This window comes from Chionomys nivalis, chromosome 13 (genome assembly GCF_950005125.1).
Source record: "Chionomys nivalis chromosome 13, mChiNiv1.1, whole genome shotgun sequence".
NCBI lineage: Eukaryota > Metazoa > Chordata > Mammalia > Rodentia > Cricetidae > Chionomys > Chionomys nivalis.
This window is the reverse complement of record NC_080098.1, coordinates 69,827,466-69,846,851: the sequence shown is the minus strand read 5'-3', so window position 1 is coordinate 69,846,851 and position 19,386 is coordinate 69,827,466. Positions and strand designations below refer to the sequence as shown.

General features: G+C 48.6%; 1 pseudogene; it reads left to right on the top strand.

Annotated features, from left to right (window-relative positions):
- Positions 1 to 19,386, top strand: part of LOC130885548 (mitochondrial fission regulator 1-like) — a 50,117-nt pseudogene that overhangs the window by 23,834 nt on the left and 6,897 nt on the right.

Genomic DNA, 19,386 nt, shown 5'->3' with positions numbered 1-19,386 from the left:
TGGCCCTAGATAGCCTCCCCTCCCCTCCCCTCCCCCGTGCATGCGTTCACCCACCCACCTGCCTGTCCCACTTACTGCTCCAATATCAGTTTTGGCCCAGCAGAAAGAGTCCATGGGATTTTTCAAGCCCATGTGTCAAATGCCAGGTGCAGATTAGGCCCCGTGATCTCTGGAGAAGCTTAAATTCGGCTAATGGACTTTTTATAGCATGTAAATGTCGCCTTGGTAAGGAAGCCTATTAGACACATAAATAGCACACAGATGCCCCCATGGAGTGCAGACGGCAGGACAGAGACGGCACCCACCGTCAGCACCCGATCCACCACCAGGAGTTAGCATTCCGAGCAGGAACACCCACTGTCTGCTACCAGAGCCTTGCAGCCTCTGACACCATGAATGGCAGCTGCTCTGGGTGCATTCACAGGCAGCCTGGTCTCTAAGAGGAATTCTCAATGCCCTCGAAGCTTGGCCTTGACCTAAACGGGAACCCACAAGCAGAATACTGTGGATGCAAACCCAAGCAGCCTGGAGTCCCTATCCCAGAAAAAAGCCAAGGCACTGGGGAGATTCTTTATCTCCAAGGCATACACTGCAGGGGGCATAGGCTCCCTGACACAGTGGGGTCTCTTGTGGAATGATGGCAAGAGGAAGGGAGAACGCAGTTCGGAGTCAGGGTGCAGCGCAGCAGAAGGGAGAATGAGGGACTCAGCACACACAGGAAACACATCCCTGTTCTCGCATCCACACGTTCCATTTCCTAAAGTAACCTTACTGGGCTACAGTTACAGCAGCAGCCACCAGAGACATGATGAGGAAGGTGGACTCCTAAGAACCTCCATGCTCCTTTTTTTTTAATATTTATTTATTATATTATGTGTACAGCATTCTTTCCACGTGTGCCTGTAAGCCAGAAGGGGCGCCAGGTCTCATTATAGATGGCTGTAAGCCACCATGTGGTTGCTGGGAATTGAACTCAGGACCTCTGGCAGAGCAGTCAGGGCTCTTAACCTCTGAGCCATCTCTCCAGCCCCTCCATGCTCCTTTAATGAACAAAGCAGGCCCATCTGCTCCACATGTCTCACCATAGTTGAGGACACAAGGACCTGGTTCAAACCTAAGCTCAGTGACTGGACAGCGGGGTATCGAACAGAGGCGTGGAACCCTCTCTGCAGAAAGACTCAGAATGCAATGTCAGAGGACCCATACATACTGAAAGCCTCAAGTTTATCAAGGACTGGGGCTCCAGTCTCCTTCAGCAAGTGGAGGTGTGTGTGTGGCGGGAGATCTGCCAACAGAATTCCTCAACAGAAAACAATGGGGGCAGTCAACCATCACCCACCCGCTGGCCACAAGAAGGTGTGAGACCCCCCCCCTTCCCCCATTACTACTGGATAAGTCCAGGGTGCAGAGGTCCAGCTGTCTTACAGAGTGCCCAGGTGACTGAGTCAGGATTAGGAGCCACTAGTTTGGGCTGCTAGTTTACCTCCCCAAGTCTCCTCCACTGGAGCTTTTTAGAAGTTCTCTATCAGTGTGTAAAACAAAATAAAAAATAAAAACCTGTTCTCTCTTTCTCTCCCTCTCTCCCCCCCTCTCCCTCCCTTCCTCGTCTTTTGATACGTTATTTAACTCTATACCCTTGACTAGCCTAGAACCCACTATGTAGATCACTATATCCTATAGAACTCACTACACAAGCAATCAATCCTCCTGCCTCTGACTTCCCAGTGAGATTACAGGTGCCCGCACTCCAGCATTTCTTAGGCAAAGTCATTCTGAAGGGTAGGTTCAGGCTATCGCAGGAGTGAACAGGAGGAGGGTGGGCTTCACTGAAACTCTTCCAACCCCAGCTCCACTGCCAGCCACTACCCCAGCTCACCATGGTTCCTATCAATCTAGGGCGGCTGAGACAACACAGACAAGGAGAAGGCCCACCAGGCAAAAGGCTGAGCACGCAGGGCAACTCAAGTCCTCCTGACCCCTTGGGTTTCCGCAAAAGAGCCCTGAACTCCTCACTCAACGTCAACCTCCGGTCTGGGAAAAATTGAGTTTGTTAATTCAAGCAATCCCCCAGTGGTCAGTAGTTTATACCATATGCTTTGAAACAACGTGGCCCAAGTGAGGGAGAAGTTGCGTAGCTTCCTAAGGGAGAGCCAAGGACTATCCGTTAGCCTTGACAGGTTCTACAGCCTCCTCTGCAGGCTAGCCAGGCCCCTCCCCCTCCAGGCTGGGGGAAGGCTCTGGCTCACACAATACCCCTGGAGTAGCTACTCAGTGGACAGTGGCTCCTAGCAGCCCCACCGAGAAGGCTGGTGTCTGCTGTCATCTGTCTCTGGGGAAATCCTTGTCTCCAGCCAGGAACTGGGGTACACAGGAAGTGGGACCTCGTCACGACACAGACCCAGGGAAAGCATGCTGCACAGGCTCCCGGCTTGCAGGTTAGTCCCAGGCAGGAAGTTTGGGAAGAATCCTTTTAAGAGAAGATTAATGACTGCAGGAGGCTTCTAAGCCACCTGGTAAATTCCAGCCCTTCACCCTGCTAATATTTATTGGGCATCCATTACCTGCCAGCTTCACCATAATAACCTCACGGTACTAACCTCACATATGGCGACGTGGGGACCAGGGAGAATTTGTGGAGGAGGCCATGGCAATAACAGTCACATATGGATGGTCTCTTCCTGACCTTTCAATAAGACTCAGCCGCCTGAGAAAGACACAGCTGTCATCCCCATTGCACAGACTAGAAAAAGAACGGGCTGTTCCATGTTGCCCAGCAGTATCATGGGGATTTGGACTCAGGCAATCTGGCTGCATAGCCTTGACTCTTTGTCACCAATGCCGAATTCATCTTTATCATTATCACGAGGAAAGTTTGTGAGCTCCTATTCTTCTGTGCCACACGAGGGTGCCAGAGTATGGCACCAGGACATGGAGTTCTGTGGAGGGCCAGGGTCTACCTGAGTTCAGAACTCAAAGTCTTGGCTGCCCTGCTCCAGTGAGTCTCAAACAAGCTCTCACAACATTTCCTGCATCACTGGGTCTTCTGCTTTCTTTCCTTTCAAATGGCAATAACTGCTGTCACGGGTTTTGTCCCTCAAAGCTCGCAAGTTCAACACTTAACCCTTACAGGACCTTTGAGAGGTGACTACTCACTCTCATGCCTGTATCACAAGCCTGGATCCACGCTGGTTTGAATGAGATGTCCCTCATAAGTCTCGGGCATTTGAATACTTGGTCCCCAGTTGCTGGCTGTCTGGAGGGGATGAGAAGGTGTGGTCCTGCTTGAGGAGCCATGCCACTGAGGACAGGCTTTCAAAGCCTCCAGTCATTCTCAGCAAATTCTCTCTGCTTCCTGTTTGTAGATCAAGATGAGTACTTTTAGCTCTGCTCGAGAGCCATGCCTGCCTGTCTGACTGCTGCCATGATCCCTGCCATGGTGGCAATGCACTCTTAGCCCTCTGGAACCATAAACCACAAATGCACCCCCCCTCCTATAAGCTGTCTTGGTCATGGTGTTTTATCACTACAGTGGACATATGACTAAGAAAGGCTCTGTTGTTCTCTCAAGGTGTAGGTGTTGGGGAACCTCCTTCAGCCAATGACCTTTGAGAGGCTGGACCAGGTTGAGGTATGGCTTTGGGGTACCAAAAAGCCATGGTCTACCCACTCATCCCTCTTCTTCCTACACTCCACATCTGGATGTTGGACCCCCATTCCTGTTCTGCGAGTTTTCCCTTTTAATAAAGAAAAAACCTTAGTATACCCTACTTGGAGCTAGTGTGACATTATTTAATTCATGCTCCCCCTACCTGACACATTCTGCTTCATCTGGCACCCAATGTGGGGCCAAATCCACACTTATTGCGACCACACTCCCAGTTTGCTAGCCCGGTTCTGGTGATCTCTGCAGAGTTTCTTCTGCTAGCATGGTTCATGACTGATAGAAAGCCTCTGCCTCCTTCAGCAAATTCTACCAGCATGGCTCTTGAAGAGGCAGCAAACATGCCTCCACCATGTTGGACTGGGTGGAGCCAACAGGCAGGATCACGGAGTTGGTCCTAACCATGCCCGCTTAGCATTTTTCAAAAAGCACTTCTGGTCAGAAAATAATTACAGATAGGCAATAAAGACAGATTCAGACAGATATAGACCTCTAAATGGGTCACAGTGCTGGATAAATATACTTAGGCTGGGAGAGAGAAGGAAAAGAATATAGACAGTTATAAAAGAAAGTAAATGGTTTTAAAAAATAAAGTCTTTAAAGAGACATAATCATAGATTAAAGGAATAAAGAAAAATAAGTCACATAAAGATGTAAAATACAGAGAGAGTCTGGATTATGTATATTATTTTGTTTTCTTTGAATTTTTTGACTATGAATGAGCTAAGTACAGAGAGTCATTCATTGTATGGGCTGCTAAGCTAAGCCATCATATATACTCTAAAGGTATCTTGACTTCAAAATTTGGATCTAAGGATATGTTGCTTTGGAAAAGAGGTTCTTCTTATGTTTCTATAGAAGATGAGAACATGTGGTTTCCTTCCAGACTAATGTGGTTTGATGGACCAAATCCCCCTGAAAGGTCACTGTGAACATCCCCAAAAATTACTTCACCCAACAAAAAGCAAGAAGTAGTTTGGAGAGAACTACACCCAAGTTCTTTAAATGTTTGTTTATAAATGTTTGTTTACATTTAAAGGAGGATATTATAGAGATGAATACTTTGCATTTGTATGGATCTTGGGTAACTGATACAAATTTAAGTCAATTTTGATATATATATATATATTTCTGCTGTTAAGCTCTTAATTAAGGTATTGTGTTTGTGCAGCTCATTTAAAATGTAATGCATGATTAAGAAATACAGGTTAATAGATAATCATTTATAATAGTCAAGCTTGTAGTCATGTTTTCTGGACATATAAAGAAATGTTTCAATTAGATAGATAATCTTTAAATCTTTCAAAGACTTATAGAATATGGCATTTAAATGTTTTAAGAACTTAGGACTTTCATGACAATGAGAATCATCTGTTCCTGGCAGCACGAATGTACTTCAAGAGGAAGATGAGTATCAAAGAAGCTCCTTATGGAGTTTGTTAGCCATTTGGGCAAGAAACTGCTGTTACCTGGACTTCTTGATGTTATGCTGTATGAACTGGACATGTAGGACCCACAGAGAAATGATTGCTGAACTTGCTTAAAGGTGAGACAGTCCTTCAGGGTTCCTGCTTCATGAAAGAGTCTGCCAGACATTCTGCAGGATACAGAAGAAGGTGACTGACAAATTGCCAATATAGGTGTAACTGTCTTTGAAATTTCCTGCTTCGTTGGAAAGTCTGTTGGATACTATGGGCCTGTAGGCTGAAGACTGGATGCCCCAATGATACAGAAGAACTTTGGGTGACTGTCCAGGCAGCGAGATATCTCTGTCAATTCTTGAGTTTTAGAAGTTGCTTATAATTTACTTCCTGTTAACTTAGGTAATATATCCTTCTGGAGTCTTTGATGGAGCTGAAGAATAGTTACAATTATAGTTTTCCTAAGTTATGATAAAAATAGACTATATATAAAACTTTAAACTCACAAAAATTTGATAGATGATAGAGTATTTTCCTTAATTTACCAGATGTAAATAAACTAAATATTGTAACTATAATTCTTGCTTGATAACTGTTTTGTTGTATGTAATCTTGCTATTTTAAAGTTAAAACCTTTTTTATTTAGATAGAAAAGAGGAGATGATGTGGGATGTCCTTCTGTATATGTGTTGCTTTTATTGGTTAATGAATAAAGAAGCTGCTTTGGCCTGTGATAGGGCTAGGTGGGAAAACTAAAATGAATCCTGGGAGAAAGTAGGTGGAGTCAGTGAGAAACCATGTAGCTGCCACAGGAGACAGATGTCTCTGCCAGAGCCCACCAAAACTTTGCCAGTGGGCCATGACCTCGTGGTGATGCACAGATAAAAGGAGATGGGTTAGTTTAGGATATAAGAGCTAACTAGGAATATGCTTAAGCTATTGTTTAAACAGTATTACAAATAATATAGTTTTTGTGTGATTATTTTAGGTCTGAGCAGCCAGGAATGAACAAGCAGCCTCCCTCAACATGTGATGACTTTTGCCACATTGGATCATGGATCATGGCATGAAGGCCCTCAACAGATATAACATCTTGAGCTTGGACTTGCCAACCTTCAGAACTGACTAGCAATAAATCACTATCCAACAATTACCCAATCTGTCCCCCCATAAACAAATGAAGTAAGGTATGTCCAAATGCTAAGCACGTTCTCTGCAAATGAGAATCAGTTCAGTTACCTGCTCTTTAACAATTTTACCTTTTTGCAGTGTTATGACAGGGACAGATTCTGTATGAGACTCTAGTATATACAAGTCCTGGATATCGTGGCCCATAACAATCATCATCGTCATTCCCAATGTGACACCTAAAGAGAGAATCTTTCCTTTGCATCTCGGTAAACTGTCCAATGCTCCCCTTCTCTTCCATCTTCCTCTCTTCCCCATATCCCCACTGTAACCTCCAGCTCAGGTCCCTGGGTCCTAGGAATGAGCAACTGATTCCGCCACTACAAACAAGATGAGGAAATGCTTCATACTTTTGGCAGGGTGTTCTCTTATTGACTTACTTATTCCAGTAAGTCAGGCAGATGGAAACGTTCAAGGGATACAAGGCAATTCTGCTCAGGAAAGAGCCCCAGTAGACCATGTCAGCAGGTACCGTCAGGAAAGGTGACCCCTTACAAGCTCCAAACCTCCACACCGTGGCTGTCCCATGGTGTCCCAGACTCCTTCTGAGTCAATTCCTACCCCTGCAGACAGGCACTTCAAGCAGGTCTCCCTGGGTCTTCTTCAAGCAGGTCTCCCTGGGTCTTCAGGGCAGGCCAGCAAGGAATTAAGGAGCCGAGTGCTGACCAGAGAGAGGTAAAAGGCATACTTCAGCAGCTTGTACATAGAGCAGAGTGGACCAAGGGTAGGGAAGGCTGTAGCAATCCCACACTGCACCTCTCCACAGGCTACACTTCTCCCCATACATGGTTGGGCTGCAACGTCCCCTAGGTAAGATTTCTGTTAATCATCTGAAAGGCAACAGGGACTTGGGAACTGTTGCTGTGTGACTCCCTTCCTAGTTGCAGGCATCTTAGTTGCCTAAAGTCCATTTTACATATGTTGGGAGAAGATGTTAAAGAGCTCTAGCCTAGATCCCAGATGAGACCTGGTCAATGCCCCAGGGCATGGCTATGCTTGCCCATCTATCTGACTGTGGCCTTTCTATTTGTCAATACTAGCACCTGCTGAGAGATTAGACAGAGAGGCTGAGCTCCCAAAGGCCCCAGCCTTGCCTCTGCTGTGTCCCAGATCCCAAGACCCACAGCTGCATCTCTGAACGGATGTCTTCATCCAAGCTCTGCTGCCACCTCTCCTGACAATTCTGAAGGCTCCAAAGACCAGTGCCAGGAAAACAGCAGCTGAACACTAATGGTAAGCAGAGGCAGATGGAACTCTGTCCCTTCCTTCTAGTATGAAGAGGGTGGGGGCAAGAAGGCGTGATAGCCCCAGGCTGCTCTGCCCTTGAGAATTACCCAGTGAACACAGGGTATAGAGATGAGGGTGGATGGGTACTAGTTTCACCCCCACCTAACCCTTTAGGATTTAAATTTTAGAATTTTTTTTTTAATTTAATTTTCTGCAGCTTCTCCGTGGGCCAGGATCCAAATTTTGAGTACGCAGAAGCATTGGTTTAGCTTCCTGCATGCGTCCAGCCCATTTCTCCCTAAATCCACGTCCAATAGTGGTACCACCAGGAAGGGTATAGGGCCCGCAGTGAGGAAGATCAGACTAAACAACAGGAGAACGTCTTTAATGACATCTCGTCTATCTAGAATACTAAGTCATTTGGCTAAAAACCCTCACCTGTATCCCTGAAAGATGCAAAGCTAACCGTGGGGTCAGAGGATGAGAAAGGAGGGGACAGAAGACCTACTGAAGCCTGGATTCTCCGGGTACAGATGTGAACCTTTAGGTTGTGGTATCAAGGCCACTACTCACCAGGATCAATCTACACACATTGAACTCTAACTGCCCAGGGCTATGTGTCAGGGCTGCGTCCCGATCCACAGCCCATAATGAGCTGTGGGGTCCTCCTGACCTTGAGACTTTTGAAACCTGTGACCGCAGTCACTGGCATGGACTCACAGACACATAAACAACACCCATCACACGCATTTGGTATTCAGTAACAGACACTGTTCCTTGAAGCCTCCAGCTCATAGCTGTAACTCTCCAGACAGACACCTTCGGGTGACCTGAGGTCCTCCAGCCAATCCCCTGCCTCATCATCTCTGCAGTCCCTATAGACAGATCCTCATGTTCTGTGTGCCGTTTGCTCCGTAGCAGTGGTTTTCAAGGTGTGGCCCTGGACCAGCACCATGGGCATCACCTGGGAACTTCGAGGAGCTTCGTTCTCAGGCCCCACCCACCTCCTGAATCAGAACCCCTGGGAGTGGAACTGGGTGGGGTGCACTTTCACCTCCCTGTCGATTGTAAGGTAGTCACGTTGACACCAACTTCTCCAAAGTCTCATTGGGGAGACAAGACTTTAGGGTGGGGTGGGGGTCCCACACAGTTTTTCTGCTACCCCTGAGCCCTGGTCCTGCCTAGTAAGCTTCAGGGACCTTCCTCCCCCAGGTGTGTCAGGGGCTGCTGCGGGGTCTGCTTTATGCTGCCAGTCCCCCAGTCACAAGTGGAGAATACCAAATTTTATTTACCGCATAATTTAAATATTCGACCAGACACGGAGAACATATCCCTATCTCAGACTTGGTTGTTTCCAAATGCAGGACTTTTCACCCAAACAACATGTTTTGCTGCCTTGCATCCTAGACTCTCTGAGCAAATGTTATCCTCAGACAGGCCTGCCTGGACCATCCTACTTAAATCAACCTCATCATCCTCTCACTCAGCTGCCTGCTCTTTCTTTTCTACCCGATTCTGTGCTATAGATTACTTGGGTGAGCAGGTGAGTGTGTATGAGCATGTATGTATGTATGTGTGTGTATGTGTGTGTGCATGTGTATGGGGTTGTTGTTGTTTTGGTGGGAGTTTAAAGGGACTCAGTCTACTCTTGTGTATAGATTATAAACTCTGCAAAGGATGACAGTTTTCACCTTGTTTATTTGTGCTTTATCTACCAGTCATATGGCAAGAATGCAATAAAGATACCAGGCAAAAAAATATGTGTAAACAAAGAAAAATTAGAGCTAGCTTAATATAGCTCCTTGTATTTATTACCCTGGAATATTTTTCAAAAAAGTAAAATTGGAAATTAAATACAAATAAAAACTAACAACAAAATCAGATGCTCTGTTTTGCTAAAACCAAATTGCCAAGAATGGGTTTAATAAGACAAAGATCTGCCTCAGGTCACTTCTCTTTCTGTATTTTAATTTAATTAATAGTAACACAGGGAGCAGATGTATGCAAACACACAGAGTGCTATTAATAACTTGAAGGCTTGGTTTTCAAGTTGAGGATAACCATCCTTGGTACAAAACCAAAACCCTGCACAAAATAACCCGGAGGCACCCATGTTAGCGAGGGATTATTTTACAACTGTAAAGCTGCCTTTTTCCCCTCATGGTGGCACTAAAATCTGCCTTCCGTAGACAGTCCGTTCCTTCCTAACCCCGATGTCAGCAACCCGTTCCTCTAGCACACTGCCATAGGCAGCTCCGGGACCTATTTGCTATATGCACGTAACCCAGGATACTGAATCAGTGCCTTGGCTCCTGCATCGCACACGCTCGTATACTTGGTCCCACCTTTGCTTCTCTATCAGAAGTGATGCAAGCTAATTGCAACTCCTTTGTTCAGTAGATCGGGGTCACCTTGGGGCAAGCAAGGCAACAGGATGCACAAAGACTGTCATGACAACCTGGAAGGTGTTTGTCTACAATTCGAATTACAGGGTGGATACCCGGGTCATCTTGAGATTACACACATTTTTCAAAGATAGTTATCAAGATGGAAGTGCAAAGCGGGGCCACCAGTCTCGCTGCCTGTCCTGGGCCTGGGCACTTGTTACCAAAGCAAAGCAGGGACATGCCAAAACTATTGCATGGACCAGGCACAGCCCTACCAGCCAAACACAACTGTTGAGCCACCACAGAGTCATTAATGTTCCAGTGGCCTCCATGCCCACATGGTTTGTGGATCATCGCGCTAGATTCACACGTTTCAAATGGTCCTGTGATTCTGCCATCTCCCCTGGCTTTCCAGGCAGAATGGGTGCCAAAGGTTTAATTAAAAATTTATGGGTGAAAAACTCACACTTAAGAACATTATATCCACTCTCTTCGGTTTGGGGTTTACTTCCTTGCAAATATGGACAAGAGTACCATGATTTGTGTTTTATGGGGAACTTCTAAATCTTAGGCCACTCCGCTGGGTGGCTGCCAGAGGGTAGAGAGCTCTGCAGCCTGACTGGCCTGGGCATCCTGCCCAGACACCCGGTCTGCCATGGCCCCATGCTAAGGGTGATGGCAAAATTATCCCCTGTGAGACCAATGCCTCATTTTGACTGGCAGAGGTTTTGGTTGGTCATCTTCTCCAATCACCTACCTACAAGCAGTTCCATGTATTGAGAAAGCACTGCCTGTGGTCTCTCCATGCACCACGAATGTGAAGATGTCCAGAACAAAGTGTGGGCACCTAAGCAAGCTGGGAACTGCAGACAGGTCAGCCCCTGGCATTTCCGAGGAGGGAAAAACAGCCTGGGACTAGTTCATGAGCCAGTCGCAAAGCTACCTACTTCCTGGCGGGGGGCGGGGGGGAGGGTGTTAGTAGTAAAGAGGGCTCCTTCCCACAGGCTTCCAGGACTTGGCTCAGGCATGCACGCAAGCCCCTGACCAGAGTAGGGAGTTTCCTGTGTTGCATGTACCAGTGGACCAGTAGCAGGCCTGGCTTCCAGCTCTAGGGTGAGGACAAAAGGTGTCTGGGTCCCAAGGAGAAGTGGGACTTCTCCACAGCCTCCCCAGCACCGACCCACACCTGACAGAAGAGAAGCCAGGTCAACATCCATGTACATCCTGGTTGATAGCCGTATTCTTTCCACATCTCTTTCCTCGGAGAAGCAGACTAACAATCACTGCCGTTAACGAGAAGGAATTTTAGAAGCAGCAGGTGCGAGCAGGCTGGTTAGGTGACCCACCTGTGCTTCCAGGACCCTCGGCCGGAGGGCTGAGAGAGAAGACACCTAGTTCTGGCCTGTGACCAGTGGGTGGGACCCCTGGCCTCTCAGGGAGCCCATGAGTGAAAACGCCAGGCTAGGTCCTGCCTCACCACCTCATCCCTCTCACTTCCTGCATGCACATTAAGAAGGCAGCCCCGAAAGTCACCTCTGACTCCATGGGGCCTCAGGGAGGTGATAGTTGAGGCTCTGACATGGAGGCTATAGGGAAAAGCTAGAGAGTCTGCATGTGGGGTGGAGGATCCACTGGCGAGGGAGCAAGTGACTTCAAGACCACAACTGCCATCAAGATTCTAGCAACAGCCTTCTTCATTCAGTGCCTCCTCTGACAATGCCATCAATTATAACCATTCCCAGCTGGAAGCTAGGCGGCTGTGAGGCTCAGAGGGAGGCCAAGTCACTTGCCTTCACACCATCAGCAGGGCATGCCACATTCCTGAGCCAAGCTCTCTGCAGTTCAGGCAGGCAGGTCCCTTCAGATCTGAGGGACCAATAAAGGAACACTGGTTAAGCCTAGCTGTCCTTCCTGGGGCCTCTGTACCAAACCAGCCCTCTCCAGGACTTAGAAACTACGTAGCCTACCCTACCACCCTTCCCTCTGGCTCTAGCTATACACACGTGCTCTGTCTACACTTTCTCTGCTTCCTAAGAGTACCTCAGCTAGTGTGGCACGCACAACTTCCCGCTGGCCCAGGGCCTGCCATCTTGGCCTTCCTTGGCAGCTCTTCCTGCTGAATCACACTTGGTCACGAAGTGTGGACTCACCGAAGAATAACACTGGCACAACCTCAGCCGCATAGCTCTTACACAACTTGGCACCAGGTCTGGAGTGGACTGGGGATTTTCCTGTGAGCCCCACCTAGGGCAGGTCTCCATTATGTGCCCATGTCAGGCACCCTCGAGATTGGTGCCTGTGGATAGTAGGGTGTCCCTAAAGGGACATGGGCCTGACAATAAGACAGTGCCGGCTGGACTGCCTCGGCTCTCCACTGGTCCTATCCATGGCCCTCTGTCTAGCCCATACAAAGTCATAGGGCCTGGACACACTGGCTGGGAGACCAAAGACTGAATTTCCTCTCTACTACTGACTCACTGTGACTTTGGGCAAGTTCCTGCTCCTCTCTGGCTTTGGTGTCTATACACAAGAGGAAATGGTGACTTCCTAACTTTGTTCTTGCAAACTGAGTTTTTAGATTTTTGCAGGGACCATCATAACCATGTTCCTTAGCATAAATTCGCCTGCAGTGGCTACTCAGGGCCTAGAAGCCCTATGGGGACTGGGCGAGTGTTCCCCTTCCTAAGATGGAATTCAGACCTCACCCTTTCTTCCCACTCAGGGCTTTCCAGGAAGCTTCAGAATGTAAGACCTTGCCCAAATCAGTGAGCCCTCTCCCTGGGCAGGGCAGGGTGAGGCAAACGAGGCCAGACAAGTGTGAAAGCCACCAATCAACCTGTGGGCACTGGCAGAGACTCAGGAGCAGGCCCTACCCCATGGGGAAGGAATTGCGTTATAGGTGATCTTGGGCCTTCAGTCAAGTACCAGGATGCCACAAATTAGTACTACTGGGAGGGGCAGGCAGGGACCCAGGATCTGTCTTAAAAGTCACTAAAGTCTCAGAGGCCTACGACCCAGACAGGCTGAGGCTAAACCAAAAGTCCAGAATGCATTTGGTCTGGCTTAAGAGAGGGCTGTAGCCTGCCTGGTTCTTATCCATTCCCAGCCAGGATGTAGGCAGGAAAACGGCCCAGAGCCCATGCTGTGCAAGTTAACATGGTACAGCAAGTACAAGGGCCAAAGATCTACATAGCAATGGCATGCCACAACATCAACACCATTAAAATCTGGTAAATTAATGAAAGAAGCATCCTCAGTGTGGGCCAGCTGAGCCCATGGAGCCAGACAGACAACGGTCGGAGTGCAGAGGCAAATGGACCATCCCTTCACCATGCTTCAGAGGCTTGGAAGACTTGGGGATCAAGCCCCAGGAGGCTGAGCAGGCTGATCAGGGCCATCCCTAACACATCTCTCAGGCCACTAGCCACGGCTTGCCTCTGCAGAGCAGGGCAGGAAGCCCAAACAGCTTCCCCACTGGTCCCAAGGCTGTCCCGGAAGTGCAGACCAATGCAGGCACTCTGATACGATCTGATGTGCCGCTTTGTCCTCAATTCCCAACCACACATCTTTCCAAGGAAATTCCAAGGTCATTTCTCAGGGGAATATATGTTGTTTCTAACTCTTGAACTGGACACACAAAAGGGAGCCGAGGGCCCTCATCTGAAACCAATCTTGGTCCAACTTGACCTCAGAGAGGAACGCAGGCCAGGAGCTCCAAGGTCTTCACTTCCAGAAGCTTCTCGCTGAGAAATGCACTTTTAGAGATCACAGACAGAAAGACATTCATGTCTCAGAGTACAGTGAACCCTGGCCCTAGAGTCAACTGCAGCCTCACTATTTCTGTCCTCCAGCCTTGTTTCCCAAGACTAGCGCCATGCTCTGGCAACACTGCTTCCCTCCTGCCCCCCCTCCCGTCTGTGAAGAACACATCCTGCCGTCCAGAGTCTGGGCAGCAAGGGCAGGGGCCATCTGAAGGCTGTACCACGGCTCACAACTCCTGGCAGTTACGGCCCTCTCACTCCAAGAATACTTCATGTCACCCATGGTGTGAATATTAATATCACCCATGGAAAGGAGAGCGCTTCAAATCGGGGTGCTGTCATGCTTTGCCCTCTCCCCTGTTTTTCTCTGGATGAGGTCTTTGACCCACTGGACATGGGTTGCCTGCCATCACTCCAGGTCTTCTGCCTTGCCACTTTCTGTCACCCTCCACAGATATCTCCCCCCTTCTCGGCTTCTTACCACACACCAAGTCCTCCCAGCCTCCTGCCTCAGCTCTTCCTTCCCAGGCATCGGGCTACAAGTTCCTGCCAGTTCTTCTGTTGGCTGCAGCTGTGTGACTGCGGTCAGTCACCTGCCCTCTGTTTCCTCACTAAGCCAAGCAGTAGGTCATGAAGAAGACAGAACATTCTCAGGACAGTGCTCACTTCAAAGCTGGCCTCCAATGACACCCTTTCTCCCAGGGGAAACTGCCCTACTAAGGGACACTCCTGGTCCCCTCTGCAGGTGTGCAAGAAGAGCCCTCAGAGACAAGTCACCCGGGCCCCCCATGTTCTCACTCCTAGGCCCTCCTTTCTGCTCCATCTCCAGGAGCAACAGGAACAGACTTGCCATCGGGGTAAGTGACTCGCCCCCTCACTGAACCACATTAGCCCAAACTAGAGGTCACCTGCCAAGGTCACACAGGGTAACCCTCACCGAGGAAGCGAAGTGAGCGGCCACACTCCCATATGCCTCCTGCCAGCCCGGAAATGCAAAGCCAGGTGTGCATCACGCTGGAAGGAGTAGATGACCACCGCCACCGCCAGGCTGGCTGCCTGGCAGAACCAAGAAAGATGGAGAGGTGATGAACTCCAACTCCTGTGAGTGCCTCAGCGGGTGCCAGAAATGGGCAGGCTGTGTTACTCGTCTCTAACCTGCTGTGTTGCCTCAATGAACCTCCCAAGGCCTCGGTATCCTTCGCTGAGAAACGGGGACACAATGGGACTTCATACTTAAAAGTTATGAAAAAAATAAATCAACACTTCAAGCAGTGCCTGGTGTACAATAAGCACCCACTAAGTGCTAGCTACTAGCTATTACCATTTATTGTCCTCGTTTTACACAGGAAAAACTAATTTTAAAAGGCAAACCAGACAGGCATAATTTGGAGTTTCTATCTCCCCATGTCCTTGAAAGGTCAAACCTCCAAAGGGATGTACCTGGCTGAGCACAACCTCAGGGGCTCCCCAGAGAACAGCATCCTCTCCCTCACCTGCCTCAAAGCACAAAGCGAAGACTTGCTTGTTTTCCACCAGGGGCATCTCTGTGGGGAAGGGCTACTACAGGATCTCAGGTCCGCTGACAGCGTGGCAGAAACCCCCAAAGCCTGCAGGGGCAGTCTGTGACTATGTGCAGAAATGGGGACCAGAGAGCACTGTGGGGCCTCACACACACGTGCGCACCTGAAAATGGCAGAAGGGAGAGAAACCAAGCTTCATTACACACTCTTCAGCGCCCGCAGCAGGGCCACCATCCAGCCACCTGCCCCACAGGAGAGGGCCTGTTCACTCCGGGAGACCTGGTGAAGGCAGGCTTGGCAGGGAGATGTGGAAGCCACTGAGCCACAAACCAACGGGTCCCATACCAGTAGGCATCAGGAAAGAAGAAAGTGGTGGTTGCGGGGAGATCAAAACGTCCAGATAATGAGCCAAATTCTTCTCCCAGAGACACCAGCTAATGAAGGGAGTGCAGGAAGCCCCGTGTCACAGGCCCAAACTGTTTACACAAGTGTTAAAAATACATTTCAAAAGAAAGCAAGGAAGCCCGAGGAAAACCCTCCATCGTCTTTGGAAAATGCTCTCTGAAAACCACATTAATTTGTTTTCCAAAAAGGTGTTTGAAGTCTTTCAGAGTACCCTTGGGCGACTTTAATTCCACCTCCTAATCCTCTATTAAATGTGATGTTCACTAGCACAGCCTGCCTTGGGGATGTTGATTTTAGTCTTAATTATACAGATACATATTTGGGGCCGGGTGAGCTTCTATGTAAATTAAAAGGGCACGCTGTCAGCCACACTTCTCCAAAGTGCCCAGAATAGCCTGTGCTTCATTAAGGCGCGAGGGGGATTTGAACTGAAATTTAAAGGGTCAGAGAGTATAATCTTAAAAATTAATTTCCAACGCCTTAGAACCTTACAGCCTGAGACGAAGGGTTCGTGGGAAAGCTGAGAAGCAATACAAAAAGAGGAGGGGGTGGAGGTCACTTTTGCTACACATGGCAGAGGAAGAAACACCCAGTCAGTCACAGCCTTACAGTCCCGACCATACAGGGAAGGGCTCAGCAGGGCAAAGGAGACGTCTAGCGATGATTGTCACTGTCATCACTGGCAGCAGCAGCAGCAGCAGCAGCAGCAATGTCTGTTTCTTGAACACCTACTATGTGTCGGCAGTCATATTTAACTCTTTACAATCTTCAATTCACTGAACTCTCATGGAGAGATACTGTTATTAGCCCCAAGCCTCAGTTGGGAGGCAGCAAAGCACTAGTGGGGCCCCTGGCACCTCAGTGAAGAAATGTCCCAATCCCATAACAGGGGCAAACAGCCCCACTGCCTGTCTTGGTCTACCCAACCCCTGCCACTAGCTAAGGAGTTAGGGACCAACTCCCACAGACAGGTCACCTGCAGGCTGATCCTGGACCACAGGAAAATGTCCAGCCCAGTGTGCAAGACACACAGAGTCCTCACGGTTCACCTAGCACCAAGTTATCAAGACCAGAACAACCTTCCTAAAGCTAATAGCATCCCTGCCAACCCAGCCTGCTCTGTGGTGTTTTCCCACCTGCCTACATCCCTGCTCACACCCCCTCCAGCATTTGGGCTGCCCAGGGAGGACGGCACAGCAAGCACTTTGGTTCCTGTTTATAGCTGCTGATCCTGAGACCCAGACACAAGCAAAATTTGTCCATGAACACACGTCACAGTAAGTAGGAGGCATAGAGAAAGCCAGTACCATGTCTACCAATGTCAAGTTAGCCCAAGCTCCGCGACTTTCAAGCGAACACATAGCTCCATCCCACAGCCCTGTAGGGATGCAGCTCCTCAGCAACTGTCCCCTTCCCCGACCTCAGCTCACTGGCCTGTAGCTACCATCAATGCCCTTGGCCATGAGGCTTCTGGGATCCCCTGGGAGTGAAAACACCCATCAAATAGCACAATAATCAGACCACCCTTCCTGCTTTATATAGCACACAGCCACTGATACCTCTCACCTGTGGGGCCAATAACTGCAACCCAAGGTCCTGAGGAGGGAACCTGTGACACAGAGGTTCCCATACAAATCAAACAGACACCAGCTCAGGGTTTGGGCAGATCAGCATTCTCCATTCTTCCATCTAACTGTATCTATCAGCTCCCCGCACTCATTTCTGCAGAGGGCTCTCCAGGCCCAAACTCACCCTCAGGTATGCAGCTTATCCCCTGCCCCACAACGAGGCTCACCTTGATCATTAGTCTAGGGCAAGCAGACTAGTACTTCCTTGTGACACCCAACAAGCAAACCCCAAAGCTCCAAGCAGAATGCGTGGCTAGTGATCAATGAGCCTATGGCTTAGGATACCAACACTGGCGGCATTTAAGCCTGAAGAAAGAGGATGGAATTGGAGGGTCTCAATAGAGAGAGGGTTCCCCAAGAGGACATGAACCAACATGAAGGAGTAGACAGTGCCAGATACCAAGAGTTGATAAATACCTGGGAGATGGAAGTATCTATCAGGGACAGAATCACCTTGCCTGGCAGGACCATTTCAAAAGCATCCACAAAACCTCAGTCATTATTTACGTCTTGTGTTCACGAGCATGTCTCTCCATGGACAGAGGAGAAGGTTTAGACACCGAGGCCACTCTGGCCCGTAGGGAGTGGACATGACATGTCAATCTGCTGATACCGTTCTTACAGGACTTTTCAGATTGGAGACAGTAAAGGAGACCTACATCATCCTGTGCTGGCTGTCTAGGACATGAGGGGAGTTCTTTGCATAGCCCAGAATCTTATCGAGGAAAGGAGAACCCCACAGAGCCCCAGCACCCTAAACATCCAAGCTCTTTCTTGTATAGAAAGCAAGGCTCAGAGAAACTAGAGATGGGGTGACCCTGACAGCCTGGAACAGTCAAGCATATGGCCTCACTTCTCCCCCAGCCCAGAGTAGCCCCTTGTACCGTTTCCTCTCCCAGAGCTATTGAGCCCATTGTGTGATGGCCGACAAGTGGCCTCAAGCATTGTGCCTGGAGCCCTCTGCTCCATCAATACAGTTGCCTGGCCAAGGGTCTTCACTTGTGTAAACATGGTCTCTCTAGAGTAGATTGAACAGCGCTGAGCATACACCCAGAGAAAGGACAAGAAAATGGGCATCAAATTACAAAATAATGTCTGAGGCACACGGAGAAAAACCACAAGGAACATTCTCCCAACCGTGGAGACCCACTGGGAAAAGTCAAGGCAAGATGACCAAAGGCTTGATGGGTCTTTTAAAGCTTTGTTCGGTTGTAATGTTTGCTCTGATTTCAAAACTTTCTCGGTCACAGATAAAATTGTTCTCTAATTTGGTCATACATTTGGATTTCATTATTTTCAGAATGTATTCCAGACATCTAAAATTAAACAGATGTCATCAACCCCGTTTAGACCTAACAGACTTGTAACCAAACAGTGACTTCAACCCCAATACAATAGCGACTTGGAACATCGTGTTTCAGTCATTAAAAGTTTTAAAACTGTGCCCCATTTTTCTCATTTCCTATAATGAGATCTGTCCCCCTCCTTAAAATACTCCAGTTCTTCAAGGGTCAATGGAAAGTCAAACCAGAGAGTCAAGCAAATTTAAATATGAAGACTGCAAGAGTGAAACCTGAAATCCTTATCCCCTAGCCCTCGCTGAGTTGAAGCCGGGCTTGGCGGTGAGCAGCCACAGCAGTGAGGATCGCGGCGCAAACGCAGCGAGCACAGGAAGGGGATTTGCCTTCTAAAGCCCGTGCCGCTCTGGCTTTCCTTTTCTGACAGGAATTAGATTAGTGAGAATCCTCGAGCCCAACGGTGTCCTGGGGACTCTTAAGAAGAAAAGGCAGTTGTTTCTCTTCTCTGGTCTTCACCTCTGCACTTGTCCCAAATGAATTTGTTAAATGGCATAACCAAGCTGAGGAAAGAGCCTCTCCAGATGCCGAGAATTCACAACCAGGGGCACTTGACCTCTTAGGAGAGGCTTGGGATGGGGGCCTGGGTTTGGATTTGCTCACATTTGGGGTCTGGTTCGTTTGGCTATACAATGTCTTCATTAAATTGTCTAAGCAAAATGTAAAGAAAAAAGAGAAGGGGATGGGAGAGGCACAAAGACACAAAAGGATCATCACCGACCTCACTCAACCTGACCTCATGCAAGGGACAGACCCTGCCTTCAAACCCGACCCTTGACTCCACAGAACCTGACCCGCAGCACCACCCACCCAATCCTCACACCTGAGCTCAG